At 40.2% G+C, this 15167-nt stretch overlaps 2 protein-coding genes across 4 annotated transcripts in view; one reads left to right on the top strand and one right to left on the bottom strand.

Moving 5' to 3' along the window:
• The window catches only part of ANKRD45 (ankyrin repeat domain 45), a 40441-nt gene extending 38054 nt beyond the window's left edge, over positions 1 to 2387 (bottom strand). The window contains exon 1 of one of the 2 annotated variants that reach the window (XM_043485456.1): positions 2307 to 2387. The gene's annotated coding sequence lies outside the window, so the exon portion shown is untranslated. Of the gene's footprint in view, positions 1 to 2092; positions 2236 to 2306 lie in introns of those variants that run through there. The other variant, XM_043485455.1, reaches the window with a different exon arrangement.
• A 3-nt stretch (positions 2388 to 2390) lies between these two features.
• Positions 2391 to 15167, top strand: part of KLHL20 (kelch like family member 20) — a 70706-nt gene continuing 57929 nt past the window's right edge. The window contains exon 1 of one of the 2 annotated variants that reach the window (XM_043485452.1): positions 2391 to 2512. The gene's annotated coding sequence lies outside the window, so the exon portion shown is untranslated. The remainder of the gene's footprint in view (positions 2513 to 15167) is intronic. The other variant, XM_043485446.1, reaches the window with a different exon arrangement.

The raw sequence follows: 15167 nt of genomic DNA, 5'->3' as shown, positions 1-15167 counted from the left end.
CCCGAATATTCATTAGATAAGACTAATCCTGAAGCTGAAGCTCCAACACTTTGGCTACCTGTTGCGAAGAGCCGACTCACTGGAAAAGACCCTGAAGCTGGGAAAGACTGAAGGCAGGAGAAGGGGCAAAAGAGGATGAAATGGTTGAATGGCAACATCAACTCAATGCACATGAGTTTGAGCAACTCCAGGAGATAGCGAAGGACAGGGAAGCCTGGTGTGCTGCAGTCCATGGGGTTGCAAAGAGTCGGATACAACTTGGCAACTGAACAACAGTGTGAAATGAGCAAAACTGTGTGGTAGTTTGAACATTCTTTGGCACTGTCTTTCTTAGGGATTGGAATGAAAACTGACCGCTTCCAGCCCTGTGGCCACTGCTGAGTTTTCCAAATTTGCTGGCATATCGAGTACAGCACTTTCACACCATCATCTTTAAGGATCTGAAATAGCTCAGCTGGAATTCCATCACCTCCACTAGCTTTGTTCATAGTAAAGCTTCCTAAGAGCCACTTGACCTCACGCTCCAGGATGTCTGGCTCTAGGTGAGTGAGCACACCATTGTAGTTCTCTGGGTCATGAAGATCTTTTTTGATCACAGATAGTTCTTCTGTGTATTCTTGCCACCTCTTCTTAATACCTTCTGCTTCAGTTAGGTCCATACCATTTCTGTCCTTTACTGAGCCCATCTTTGCATAAGATGTTCCCTTGGTATCTCTAATTTTCTTGAAGAGATCTCTAGTCTTTCCTATTCTGTTGTTCTCCTCTATTTCTTTGCATTGCTCACTTAAGAAGACTTATCTCTCCTTGCTATTCTCGGGAACTCTGCATTCAGTTGGATATATCTTTCCCTTTCTCCTTTGCCTTTCACTTCTCGTCTTTCCTCAGCTATTTGTAAAGTCTCCTCAGACAACTTTTTAGATATTGAAAAAACTAATATTTTTGTTTAGATAATAGTTTTTCCCATAAGAAATATGTAACTTATGTTTACTACACAGTGGGTTTATGCTATTGTTAAAATAATTAATAAATCTTTTTTAAATTCCGTTTTAAGTTCTAATTCTTACTAGATTTGTAACAGTTACTGTATGGATAGATGTTTTCTTGGCCCAGAAAAATTCTAACATGAATCTAAACTGCAACCCCACCACATATAACCAACAGTTCATACAGAACATTACCATGGAGAGAGGAGGTCTGGAATTCCGAAGGCAGAATGGCAGAACAGACTATGAGTCAGAAGACCCATGCTTTAGTCCTGCTTTATTAACAATGCAACTTTTCTGAACTCACTCTCAACAATGAATTGAGAATAGCTCTGCTGTACTAAATTAGCGTGAATTTTAACTATAAAAGTTGCATTCTTTAGAGGCTGCTAAGGCCCTCATCGGGCTTCCTGGGTGGCTCAGTGGTAAAGAATCCACCTGCCAATGCAGGAGATGTGGCTTCCATCCCTGGGTCACGAAGATCCCCTGGAGAAGGAAATGACAACCCACTCCAGTATTCTTGCCTGGGAAATCCCATGGAGAGAAGAACCTGGTGGGCTATAGTATATAGGGTCTCAAAAAGTCCGACGGCCACTTAGGAAGTAAACAACAACAATGCACTCCTAATATAAAATCACATAGGTCTCTACTTCACAGGCATCAGAGTCTGGTCGGAAAGACACAAGCAAATCAGCAATGACGCAGTGGGATGAAGGACGTGATAAGCAAAGGGTGCTTGGAAAGGAAAGAGGCTGGACCTCTAAATAAGACTCAGAGTGGGGAGGTCCCCGGAAGGCTTCCCAGAAGAGGTGACACTTGGTATTGAAGAGCAGGAGTCTTAAAAGGAGAAGGTAATGGGATAAGCAAAAACAAAGGGCCAGGAAGGCAGACAAGGCTGTATGAAGTTGTGGTAGAGGGATAAATCTCAAGGGCCTTTTAAACCAACTGAATTTTTTCTTCAAAAAATGTAGTCCCTTGAGGATTTTAAGTGCCAGCTCAAGGAGAAGGCCTCAAAGGGCTCCTAGGATTAAACAAACGGAAAGTCGGAGGACGAGGATGCGGAGAGAGGCAGCCTCAGTGGAAAGCTGGGAGAGGGCCGGAAGGGACACCTGAAGCACAGGGTCGGCCCTCGGGGCGCGACCCGCGACGCAGCGCTCGGTTCTGAGGGAAAGCCTGAGGACGCCGCGATGGCGCCCACTCTACTCTAGCCACACCGAACAAAGTGGCGGGGAGATGCCAGTTCTCCTCAACACCCACGCGGTGCGCTGACCCTCGCCCCTCCGTCCGCGGACCCAGACCCTGGATCTTCGGACTCAGACTCACCGCTCCCGAGGCCCCAGGATTGCGTGGTTACCATGGCGACGGCGCACCCGGCGCGCGGTAGCGCCACCCCAAGCGCTGCGGCTGCGGCGCGCAAACGTCAAGGTTGCAAGGTGCAGGAAGCGGGAGGCGAGAGAGGCGGGAGATTTCCTCAAGATTATTTAATTCTCTGTGTTTGGACGGTGGAGTGCGGGGTTTTTCTGCATTTTGTAAGTTTACGGTTATATGGTCCATATTTATTTTACAACTTAAAAAATAAAATTTTAAAATGAGATACGTGTGTTGGTTGCCAGCCGGTCTTAGTCTGACCTTTGGCCTTTAAACGAAAGAATTTTCTGGAAATATGAGGATGCAGTCTAAACTACGGAAGGTTGTAATTAAACGGGTAACTTGCTTAATTTTCTGGTTTACTGAGGGTCTTTCTCCTATGGTTAATGGTCATTGTCACCAACAAGAAACGTTACAAGAGACCTCACAAGTGCCAACTATGGCAGGAGCGGAAGCAGCTTGGAAACTATTTCTCTTTTGATTCAGGAATTTAAGATAGGAAACAGTTAACTTTTAAAAAAGGGAGAAGGATGGAGGTGGGATAGGAGCATCGAAAGAAACCAGCAGAGAAGGGCAAAGCTTGCCCAGAAATTATGTAAATATTCATATCGATCACGGAGTGAAAACTGGCAAGTTTTTGTACTGAAGAGGAAAACATTCATTTGTTTACTATTTCTAGAAGGAAATCATTAAGGAGGAGGTAATATTTTAGAGGAACTCTGAACATTTTAGCTGGAGGCTAAATAGCCTAGTGTTAAAGCGAATATTTGGCTTAGGCCCAAGCAGACTGTCACTATCATAGTTCTGAACTTCTGGAATACAAGAGTAACTCTGAAAAAAAAAATTTGAAGTACAATACTAAAATTTCTTATTCAAATAAGTTGTGGTAATCAGAATTTGTAGAGTTGACACTGTAGTCGGAAACAATAGTCTAGGAGCTTTGTCAGCTCTTGGCTTGGTCCTGCGATCACTGATAGAGCACATTTGCTTTACTAAACACTCATTTCCTACTGAAGTTGGTGGAGGAGCAAGACATGTTAGGTGTTTCACTTTTAATATGTTCCTTTTCGTAGTCTTTATTTTCAGGAGAGTCTTCTAGTGTCTGGATGCAAGATGACTTATGATGCATGATTGTGCATGATTCTGTTTTTAATTACTCTTCATTGGAGTATTTGTGTATTCCCAAATACAAGTGTTTCTTGAAAGTCTAAAACTGAATTAAATAACTAAAAACTAAATAGAGTGCTTAAAGATTATTTGTAGTACTCTGAAAGCCAGGAAGAATGGGAAGACATTAAATAGGTCTGAGAATACTAGAAACAGAGGAGCCTTGTTCTGTTCTTAACTCCATGTCAGAAACAGCTGCATGATTCATTGGGGCAGACTAGGTTTGAAACTGGCCTTGGGAAAGAGATTCCTGCCTCTAGCATGGGTCAGGTGCTGTAGATAGACTCCTACCATCACTTCTAACTCCCATGCCCCTCACCGAAAGCTTAGGATGAGAGTATTGAAGAGAGAGCATTGGATCTGAAGGAGACAAATTAATGTACCAGAGGCATATCAGCAACAACCTGTGAGTGCTTAAAATGGGGGTCAAGGAATACAGTGAAGGCCTGTTGTACAGAAGACTTAAGGAACGGAGAAAATAAGCACTCTTCAAGCCCCCCTGAAATTAGGTCAGCTTCAAGAAATTATGGTAGAAAGCTTTCCAAATTGATTGAATTTAAATTTTTTCTAGTCTAAGAGAATGGGTCCTTGGAGTAGAATTTAAATTATTTTAATTATTATATTTATTGAATTCCATACTTTTATACTAAGAATTACATTCTTTTTAAATTTTTTTTTTATTTAAAAAAATTTTGGGCCATACAACATGACATATGGGATTCTAGTTCCCTGACAAGGGATTGAATCCACATTGCCTACATTGGAAGCTTGGAGATTAACCACTGGACTGCCAAGGAAGTTCCAGAATTATATTCTTTATACAATTTTATTTCTGTTAAAATAATAAGATAAGTTAACTAATTGACAAAGTTACTCTAAGCTAACTCAATGTACAGTGGTGTTGTTTAGTTGCTTAGTTGTGTCCTACTCATTGCGACCCCATGGACTGTAGTCCACCAGGCTTCTCTGTCCATGGGTTTCTCCAGGAAGGAATACTGGAGTGGGTTGCCATGCCCTCCTCCAGGGGATCTTCCCAACCCATGGATCAAACTCGCATCTCCTGCATTGGTAGGCGGATTCTTTACCACGGAGCCACCAAGGAAGCCTCTTAATGTACTATATTAATATTTATATTTCTTTTACTGAAGTCCTATCATGTGCTGAATACTGTGCTAAGTGATTCATATAAATACAATCCAATCCTCAGAGCAACTCAATGAAGGTGGTATTTTTTTCTTCAAACTGACTGAGCAAACTCAGCAAAGTTGAGTCACCTACCTAAGAACACACAGCTAGGAAAGGACTGAACCAGGATTTGAACCTGGGTCAGTCTGGGTTTAAATTACCACAGGGTTGCCACCAGTTAGCTGTAGACTAATGACGTGTTAGAGGATGCCTGTCCAAATTGATAAGTTAATTTTAAAATATCTTGAGCCATTATTTTGGCAGTAATTATATAATATCAGTGCCACTCGTGGTGTACGACAAAAGGACTGTTTCTGCATATAGCTAATCTCCACAGCTGAAATTTGAGGGAGGAGGTACTGAACATCCATTGCTTGTGCCTGCCCATCCTTCCTATTCTGGTAACAGCACACAGTTTTCTAGTACAGAATCCCTTTCACATACTCTCAACCTGTGTTGTTTGGGTGGGGCTGATCCCACTCCAGATCAAGTCCTGGCCAAGCAGTGTTTTCTTCACCCCTGGCCTCGGTGATTAGATCAGGAAAAAGCATGGAACACAGATCAGTGTAATCAAAGCTAGTCCTGAATTTTTGCCAGAGCAGTAAGTAAATAGGCATTTTTTTTCAGCAAGATTTGGTGAAAGGAGGTCAGGCTGAGTTGCTAATACCATCTTGCCTCCATGTGGAGAGAGGTTGACAGAGCAACAGAAGACCCAAGAAGTGAATCCTGAGGGTGCCACTTGAGCTCTGGAGCTAGAATACCCAATGCCATTTTTCATCTTCCTTTTTCAATTGTGTAAGTCAATAAATTACTTTTTTCTAATTAATCCAAAAAAGATTGGATTTTTGTTACTTGTAACATCATTGCCCCATAATATGGAGGGGGCAGGAGGGGGCATGACTTTATTTTAGAAACATGCTATCCCTAGGGGTAAATAACTGAAATTTGGAATGGATAATATTGCAGTTATGCGTTTCACTTACAGATGAACAACTGTGCTTGATATTATAGGTTAGTTGAACAATGTTAACCTGGAGGCAGGTTTCTAGTAAAATGCCCTAATATTCTGTCACCCTCTTAATTTCATCATCTTTGAGTTAGTGACTTAAGTGTAAATATATAAGACATACTTATCAGATAACCAAAGGCTTGTAATAATGAATAATATGATAGAGGATGGCAGAGTGAAAAATCCAAACTCAAAAGATAACTAGAAATTCAACAGGCAGAGGAATGGGAAAAGGCAATCCAAAAGATATGTAAAATTCATGGAGGCATAAAATAAACAGCAAAGTGCCTTAGTGAAACCTAAGTGGGTTGAAACAGCAAGAGAGTATGTGTTTGGGAGAGAGGTAAGAGATGTAGTTAGAGACATTGGAAGAGGTGGACAGCAGTGGAGAGAATGGTTTGCAGAGGACAAGATCGCAGACAAAGAGGAGCCTAAGCTGTTCCTGGGTTTCCACCTCTCGTGACCAGGTGGCTTGTGGTTTCCTAAATAGGGATTTTGAAAAAGGACAGGGACAGAACCAGGATAATGAGTTCAGTCTTAAAAAAATAAAGGTAGATATATCAGTCTGCCTGTATGAGTGAACATATTATTTGAATCCAAAGCTTAGTAGACACGACTTAGTTGTTTTTTAGTCACTAAGTCATGTCTGACTCTTTTGTGACTCCCATGGACCGTAGCCCACCAAGCTCTTCTGTCCGTAAGATTTCCCAGGCAAGAATACTGGAGTGGGTCGCCTTTTCCTTCTCCAGGGGATCTCCCCAACCCAGCGATGGAACCCGCTTCTCCTGCATTAGCAGGCAGATTCTTTACCACTGAGCCACCAGGCAAGCCCTAGTAGACAAGTGAAAAGTCACTCAGTCATGTCCAACTCTTTGTGACCCCATGGACTGTAGCCCACCAGGCTCCTCTGTCCATTGGGATTCTCCAGGCAAGAATACTGGAGTGGGTTGCCATGCCCTCCTCTAGGGGATCTTCCTAACCCAGGGACTGAACCCAGATCTCCCTCCCACATTGCAGGCAGATTCTTTACCATCTAAGCCACCAGGGAAGCCCCTGGTAGACAAGACTAGGATATAAATATAAATTTGGGAGTGACATATTTATAAATGTTATCAAAAACCTACAAAGACGATGAAGTCATCCAAGAAGAGTGAATTAAAGAACAGAGAGCTGAGGACAGAGCCCTGGAGAACAATTATTAATACATCTAAGAAGTAGGCAAAGTAAGATAGGGAAAGAACAATCAGAGAATGAACAAACCCAAGTGAGTGTGGCAACATAGAAGCCAAGGAAGTCATTTCAAAAGAAACTGAGAAAATAGCAGTGGAATTTGGCACTTAAAAGTACTTTTGTGAAGGGTAGTAAGTAAAATCAAGATTTCAGTGGACTGAGGAATGAAAGAGAGGTCAGAAAGTAGAACATCTAAGTTTAAAAAAAATCTTTTTTAGGCTCTAAATGCAGAAAATACCTATATTTAAAATGTAAGATAATTTTGTCATTTGTCAGATATAACATCAGGGTCATTGATTTAGCAACTATAATTGGAAATGAGGAAGTGGTGGCTGTAAATATACACTGTTCTTTTGAGAAGGTTGACTAAGATGTGGAGGGAGGAAATTGCTCAGAAGTTAAAGGAAGACAAGTATTAAGAGAGATGTCTTGGCAGAGAAAAGACCATAGAAGCCTGAATGTAGGATGATAACAAGGAACTAGTAGGAAGAGAAGATTAAGAAAGGAGATGACAGGCTTCCCTGGTGGTTTAGTGGTCAAGAATCCCCCTGTCAGTGCAGGAAACAGGGGTTCAGTCCCTGGTCCGGGAAAATCCCACATGCTGCGGAGAATCTAAGCCCATGCACCACAACTATTGAGCCTGTGCTCTAGAGTCCGGGAACCATAACTACTGATCCCTCAAGCCACAGCTCCTGAAGCCCATGTGCCCGAGAGCCCATGCTCCAGAATAAGAGAAACCACCACAATGAGAAGCCTGCCCACTGCAAATGGAGAGTAGCCCCTACTTGATGCAACTAGAGAAAATCCCATGCAGCAACAAAGACCTAGCACACAACCAAAAATGAGTAAGTAAATAAAATGTTTTGAAAAGGAGATGATTGATAAAGTAAGATCCTGAAGGAAATTGGAGGGGAAAGGGTTAAGGTATAGATGGGAAGGTTGGCCTCAAACAGAAGGAACTTAGCTTGGTCCTCTAATTCTGCTACCTCTAAAAGGTAGCAGTGATGTGGATACAGGTAATTTTCCTGGACTGTGGAATTGTAAATTAAAGAAACCAAAAAAACAACAACAGCAACCAAGCTTGATGGCTTTAAACTGATATGCTTAAAGTGAGAGAGGAAGGGATGAGTGAGGGGCTTGAAGATTTGGCAAAGCAAAGTTTTAAAATGTTGATGGCATTGAAAAGGTGGTTGAGGTTGAAGACCATGAATTTCAGTGACCCCAACCTGCAGAGTCAAGTGATTTTTCTCCTGTAATGCTCAGTCACCCAGCTTGATTTGAACTGGGTGTGAAAGAAGGGTAAAGGTACATGAGAATGAAAAGCTTTGCTGAGAAAATGAACAGTAAAGGATTAACCACGTGTAAAGCAAAGTTGGCCCTTTCCCTCCAGCTTCTTGGAGATAACCTCCAAACCCTTGGTATGTCTTGCCTGTCTGTTTACCTAAGGACCTTGGACCATGCTACATAGTCTGTGCTAATAATGTGCTTTATGGCAGGGCCATGATCCTTGCAGTATCAGCTCAGCCTCTGGAATCATCTCTAACATCCCCAGTGCAATCAATAAGCCCAATTTTTTGTTGGCATCTCCTACCATCAGTCTGGGCTACAGTGGAGAGCCACTACTGAACTTATTAGTGATTCTGGGTACCCTTCTCTCTAGCACCTTCCTTATTACTTTGGTAAATGGTATCTCCTTTAGTCTGTCCCATGGATATTATTGCCTGGTGCGTCTTCCAGGCTTATGTCCATTTTAGCATGCTCACTTCTTTAAACTTTAAATCCCTTGTTCTGTTGTCTTGCATGGCAGTTCAAGGATCTTTACTTTATTTAGTATGAGCCATCATACTTTCCATATGTATGAAACCATTCTGGCAGCATGTTTACCCCATCTCCTGAGATCCTTGCCAGGTTGTTAAATCCTGTATCCCAAGAGAGTTACTTCCAAATTATTAATTAAATTCCCTTAGAAACTCTATATTCTATCTACATTGATCCAGCACTCTCAGAATTCAGTCCCATGTGTACTCACCAAAACATCCTGAACTCCTAGGATATAGTCCCTTTTACTCCATCATCATGTATACCCTCCTGGATCCTGAACACCTTGAGGTATAGTCCCTTTGCTTCATTTTCAAGTCCATTACATCCCCAGTCAGGTTAGTTAGTGACTTAATTCTCTTGGCTCAAAGGGTTCATGGATCTTTGGGAATTAAATATTTCTAGGTACATGAACCCAGATATCCCCATTCCATGTGTCAAGGTCCCACTTTTTCCTAATTAGCGCAATGTCCTTGGCATACTGGAGACTTCCCTAGTGGTCTAGTCATTGAGAGAGTCTGTCTTGCAATTCAGAGGATGAGGGTTCAATCCCTGGTCAGGGAACTAAGATCCCACTAAGATCCAACATGCTGTGGAGCAACTAAGCCTGCATGTCACAACTAGAGAGCCTGCAATTAAGACTCAGTGCCCACACCATCTTACCTGTCTCCTGAGAAACCTGTATACGGATCAAGAAGCAACAGGTAGAATCCTGTATGGAGCAACTGATTGGTTCAAGATTGAGAAAGGAGTACAACAGGGCTGTCTGCTATCACCCTGTTTGTTTAACCTATACGCTGAGACATCATGAGAAATACTGGGCTGGATGAGTTACAAGCTAGAATCAAGATAGGCAGGAGAAACATCAACAACCTCAAGTATGCAGAAGATACCACTCTAATGGCAGAAAGTGAAGAGGAACTAAAGAGCCTCTTGATGAGGGTGAAGGAGGAGAGTGAAAGAGTCGGCTTAAAACTAAATATTAAAAAAAATCCAGCCCCATTACTTCATGGCAAATAGAAGGGGAAAAGGTGGAAGTTTTTTCACATTTCCTTTTCCTGTGCTCTAAAATCACTATGCATTACAGGATTCACTATATGCCAATTTGTCATTCAGTTAGGCCCAATTGTTTTTCAGTATTCAGGTATTACTTTTTTCTCTTTTGATTAAATTTTGTTTAAAAATAGTTAAAGACATTTAAATAAGAAGTCTTTAGTTTTATTGAAATAAAAAATGTTATTTAATAATAAGATAAGTAATAAATTTCATTTAAGTAAACATATAGCTTCCTTAAATGAATTGTTAGTTATTAAGAACATTTAATAAATAAAAATATAAAATTGAATACTTTCAGAGATATCTGGCTTCCATCCCTGATTTCTCTGTTCCTTTCTTTCCCCTCTAACCATTTTTATGCTAAGTTTATCTTTCTATTTAAAAAAAATAAGTACATACAGTATTTACATCACACATATTTCTACACCCTTTTGAAATCAAAGTTAGCATATTATAAACACTGTTCACTTAGGTTTTATTTCTTAACAATATATCCTAAAGATCGCACTGTGCAAGTATACAGAGATCGTCATTTCTTTTTTTAGCTGAATAATCCTATTATGTGGATATCCTATTGCTTATTCAATCAGTCCCCTATTGAGAAGCCTTGGGGTTGTTTCCATTCATTTGCTTCCAAAAAGAATCCTGCAGTTAATAACCTGGTGCATAATTCTTTTTTCATTTTTGCAAGTATTTCCTTGGGATAGTGAGATTGCTGGGTCAGAGGGTAAATGCAAATGTTATTTTGCTAAATCTTATCAAAACCCTGCCCAGAGAAGTTCAATCATTTTGCGCACACACCAGCGATTAATGAGAATGCCTCCTTCCCTACAGTCATGCCAACAAAGCAGATTGTCCAGTTCTGGATTTTTGCCTACTGCTAGGTTTTTAGTGTAACTATAATTTGCAATTTATCTTATTGTGAGCAAGACTGAATATATTTGCAAAAGTTTAAGGGTCATTTCTATTTCTGTGAACTGCCTGTCCATATGTTTCCCAGACTATCTTTATTATTTCTTCTTTCTCCATTTTTAGAACCATAGATGTAGTACATTAAGAATCCCAGATTGCAAATATGTTTTTCCTAATTGTTATTTTCTTACTTCATTTGTAGTATTTTTTCCATGGAAATTTTTTTATGCAGTCAAATTTGTCAGTCTTTTTGCCTCTAGATTTTGATTTATAGTTAGGGAAGTTTTCCTGCATATTTAATAAAAAAAAATCCATCCTTGTTTTCTTCCACTATTTTTAGACTTTCATTACTTGCATTTAAATTTCTGATACATCTGGTTGTTGTGGGGTAGAAAGACCCAGCTCCTTTATTCACAACTTGTGACAACTCTGAAGGGCCATCCCTGCTTCTGAACTTCCCATAGTGTGTTGATAGACCCTCATAGAGGTCTTTGTTGAGACTACAGTGGGGTCCAGCTCCTTATGCAGAATACGTTCAATGTTACCTTTTTCCATAGTTGCATTGTATCATTTATGAAACAGTCCATATATTCCTGACTGATGTGAGATAGTGGCTTTATCAAATGCTAAATTTCCATGTGTTCTTTGGTTTATTTCTGGATTTTTCTACCCTGCTTTATTCATCTGTTTGTTCATACACCAAAATCACAGTTTTAACCATAGAGGTTTTAGAACATGTTGTACTAATATCTGTTAGAGTGAGCCCTCCCATTTCCTGCTTCCATTTTTAGTCAATTTCTGGATATTCTCATTTGTCTGTTCTTCCATATGAATGTTATAATCAACTCAGCTAACTCTGTCAAAACTCTGATATTGATGTACTTGCATTAAATTTATAAATGTATTTATGGAGCACCTTCAACTCTATGAAGCTGAGTCGTCTTCTCCAGTAACAAGAATGTCTTTCTCCTGCATTGCAGGTGGATTCTTTACCACTGAGTCACTGGGAAAACCTAGTATCTGAATAGAACTCATCTAAGAGAATTTACTCTTTTCCTCAGTAATATGTTCACAGCATGCTTAGAGGTATCCTTTTTGTTATTTAATCTCCCATTTCTTCACTTGTGGGAATAGCTCTAAAGTCTGCCTGCATTTTTGTGGACCTCAGTTACCTATTGCCTCCTAAGTTATTAATAATGAATTAAAATTATACCCAGTTGTGATTTTGTTGTTGTTCAGTTGCTAAGTTTTGTCCAATTCTTGGCGACCCTATAGACTGCAGCATGCCAGCCTTCCCTGTCCTTCACTATCTCCCAGAGTTTGCTCAAACTCATGTTCACTGAGTCGGTTATGTCATCCAACCATCTCATCCTCTGTCGTCCCCTTCTCCTCCTGCCCTTAATCTTTTCCAGCATCGGGTGGCTGAAGTATTGGAGCTTCAGCTTCAGCATCAGTCCTTCCAGTGAATATCCAGGGGTGATTCCATTTATGATCGGTGTTACTTAAATGTTAGATTGTTTCTCTACCACAAAATAATCCCATTTTGTGAAATGACTTTGCTTTATCCTAGCTAATAATTTATTCATCATATGACTGGAGTGTTAGTAGGAGGCAGGAAACAGATCTGAATTTGAAACTGATTTAGGTCACTTTCTCCTTAAGGAAAGCAGTGGGACTCTGGAGGCAATCACATCACATGCCTTCACGTTTAAATGCAGAGGGTTCACACTATACTGAAGGTATACACCCAACTCAGAACCTCTGAATTAGGTGCTGACTAGTCCTATAGATTTTGATAGGCTTTAATTATGAGTCTAAATTTATCCTGTGGATAACTGAGAATCTATATTATATTTTAAGCAAGGGTGGAATGTGATTATAGTTTTTAAAGAGCATAATTAAATCATTTAAAGGAGGTTCAAACATTAACATATTCGCCATTCAAACAGTAACAATTTGCCTACAATTCATATACATATTTTAAAGATAGAAGCAATACCTAGTTGGGATCTAGTTCCCTGACCAGGGATCGGACTCAGGCCCCCTGCATTGGGAGAACGGAGTCTTAGCCACTGGACCACCTGGGAAGTCCCTCCACATTTTCTTTATCCATTCATACATCAATGGACACAGGTTGTTTCCATATTTTGACTATTGTATATGATGCTGCAATGAACTTGAAAGTGTATATATCTTTTTAAGTTAGTGTTTTCATTTTCTTCAGATAAATACTCAGAATTGCTGGATCATATGGTAGCTCTGTTTTTAATTTCTGAGGAACCTCTGTACTGTTTTCCATAAAGGTTGCACTAGTTTACAGTCCCACCAACAGTACACAGTGTTCCCTTCTTCACATTTCCACTGATACTTTGGCTGCTCTGGGTCTTGGATGCTGTGTGGGCTTTCCCTTAGTTGCAGAGAGAGGGGGCCACTCTCTACTTGCAGTGTGTAGGTTTCTCTTTGCAGTGGCGTCTCTTGTTGCATAGGACAGGCTCTAGGGTGCTTGGGCTTCAGTGGTTGTGGCTCACAGGCTCACTGTTTTCAGCACACAGACTCAGTAGTTGTGGCGCATGGACTCATGTGGGATCATGCATCATGTGGGATCCTTGTGGGATCATGCACCATGTGGATCAGGTATCGAACTGTCTCCTGCATTGGCTGGCAGATCCACTGTACCTTCGGGGAGCTGACCAACACTTGTTACTTCTTGTCTTTTTGATTACAGCCATTCTAAAAGGCGTGAGGTGATATCTCGTTGTGGTTTCGATTTGCATTTCCTTGGTCATTAGTGTGATGCTGAGCAAATTTTCATGTGCCTGTTGGCCATCTGTATGTCTTTGGGAAAATGTGTATCCAGATCATCTGCCCATTTTTAAATTAGATTGCTTTTTGTTTGTTTTCTGCTGTTCAGTTGTGTGAGTTCTTTATATATTTTGCATACTAACCCCTTATCAGATATATGTATTGCAAATGTTTTCTCCCATTTAGTAGGTTGCCTTTTCACTTTGTGCAGAAGCTTTTCTCACAATTCATAGTGGTAGATTTTTAAATTTTAAGATGAGGGAGAGTGGTGTTAGACTGACTTTATTTAAGTGAATACTTCATTACTTACTAGTTTAATACTAACTAGCTGCAGAATCTTAAGTCAGTCATTTAATTACCTGTATGCGTCAACATCCTCATCTGTAGAGTGGAGATAATCTGTCTTTCCTAGTGTTTTGTTTTTAAGGCCGTTTTTGTAGAATTTGTGGTGATTATCTAATACTTCTATAGCACCATGAATATTTTAATGTGTTTTTTTTTTCCATTTTGCAGAGGAGTTTATATAAGTACAGTTGGGTTGCTTACTCAAGATCCATGTTCATTGCTGTTAAATCATAGATTTAAATTGATGTTACCTAAAACCAACCATATACCAATTCTAAGATCCTAAAAATCCGTAGGATGTCCTGTTCCCCCTCTCAAAATTCACTGCTTTCTGGCTTAGTCTTATTACTTTGCGCTCGAAGTCTACCTCAAATTCCCAGATGAGAAGTAAAAACTGAGAGCATCTTAGTGTCTACATTTGGTTCCTTTATAGGTCATTCACACACTCTAGGCCTAATGATTAGCTATGAAAGGCAGCTATTTTGTATTATAGCCATTAATTAATTGTATGATTCCTACAAAGAAAAAATATCTTTATTAAAGTCCCCAAATTTAAATAAAATCACTCTTTATTTACCACCAATCATAGCAAGAACATTTCTAGAAATATTCATCCATATTCTTTCCCACATATGATTGTCTGTAGTTAATAATGGAACATCCACATTTTCTTCTTATAATTTTCAAGGTTTTGAATTTAGGATCAATTGTTAAACCTAAATTGAGCTGAAATATCTCCTCATATTTTTCCAGAGAATTTAAAATAAAACCAGAATTTCTTACAGTAGCCTAGAAGACAGTATATGATCTTGTTCTTGCCTATTTCTCTTTGTTGTTGTTGTTCAGTTGCCCAGTCATGTCCAGCTCTTTGCAACCCCATGAACTGCAGCACCCCAGGCCTCCCTGTCCCTCACCATCTCCCTGAGTTTGCCTAAGTTCATGGTCATTGCATCAGTGATGCCATCCAGCTATCTCATCCTCTGACACCCTCTTTTCCTTCTCCCCATGATCTTTCCCAGCATCAGGGACTTTTCCAATGAGTCGTCTGTTCACATCAGATGACCAAAATACCTGTTTCTCTTACCTCATGTCTAATATTATTTCTAGTCAAACTGGGCTTTTCTATGTTCATTAAACAGGAAGAGCTCATTTATGCTTCAGGTCCTTTCCCTTTGCTATTCTCTCTACTTGAAACACTCTTCTCCCAGCTTTCCACCTGGATGTTTCTCCCTCACCTTTCAGAGCTCAACATACCTCTTCAGAGAGTGCTTCCCTGACCATGTTATTTAAAG

The sequence above is a fragment of the Cervus canadensis genome, chromosome 13, assembly GCF_019320065.1.
Source record: "Cervus canadensis isolate Bull #8, Minnesota chromosome 13, ASM1932006v1, whole genome shotgun sequence".
NCBI lineage: Eukaryota > Metazoa > Chordata > Mammalia > Artiodactyla > Cervidae > Cervus > Cervus canadensis.
This window is presented reverse-complemented; position numbering and strand designations above follow the sequence as displayed.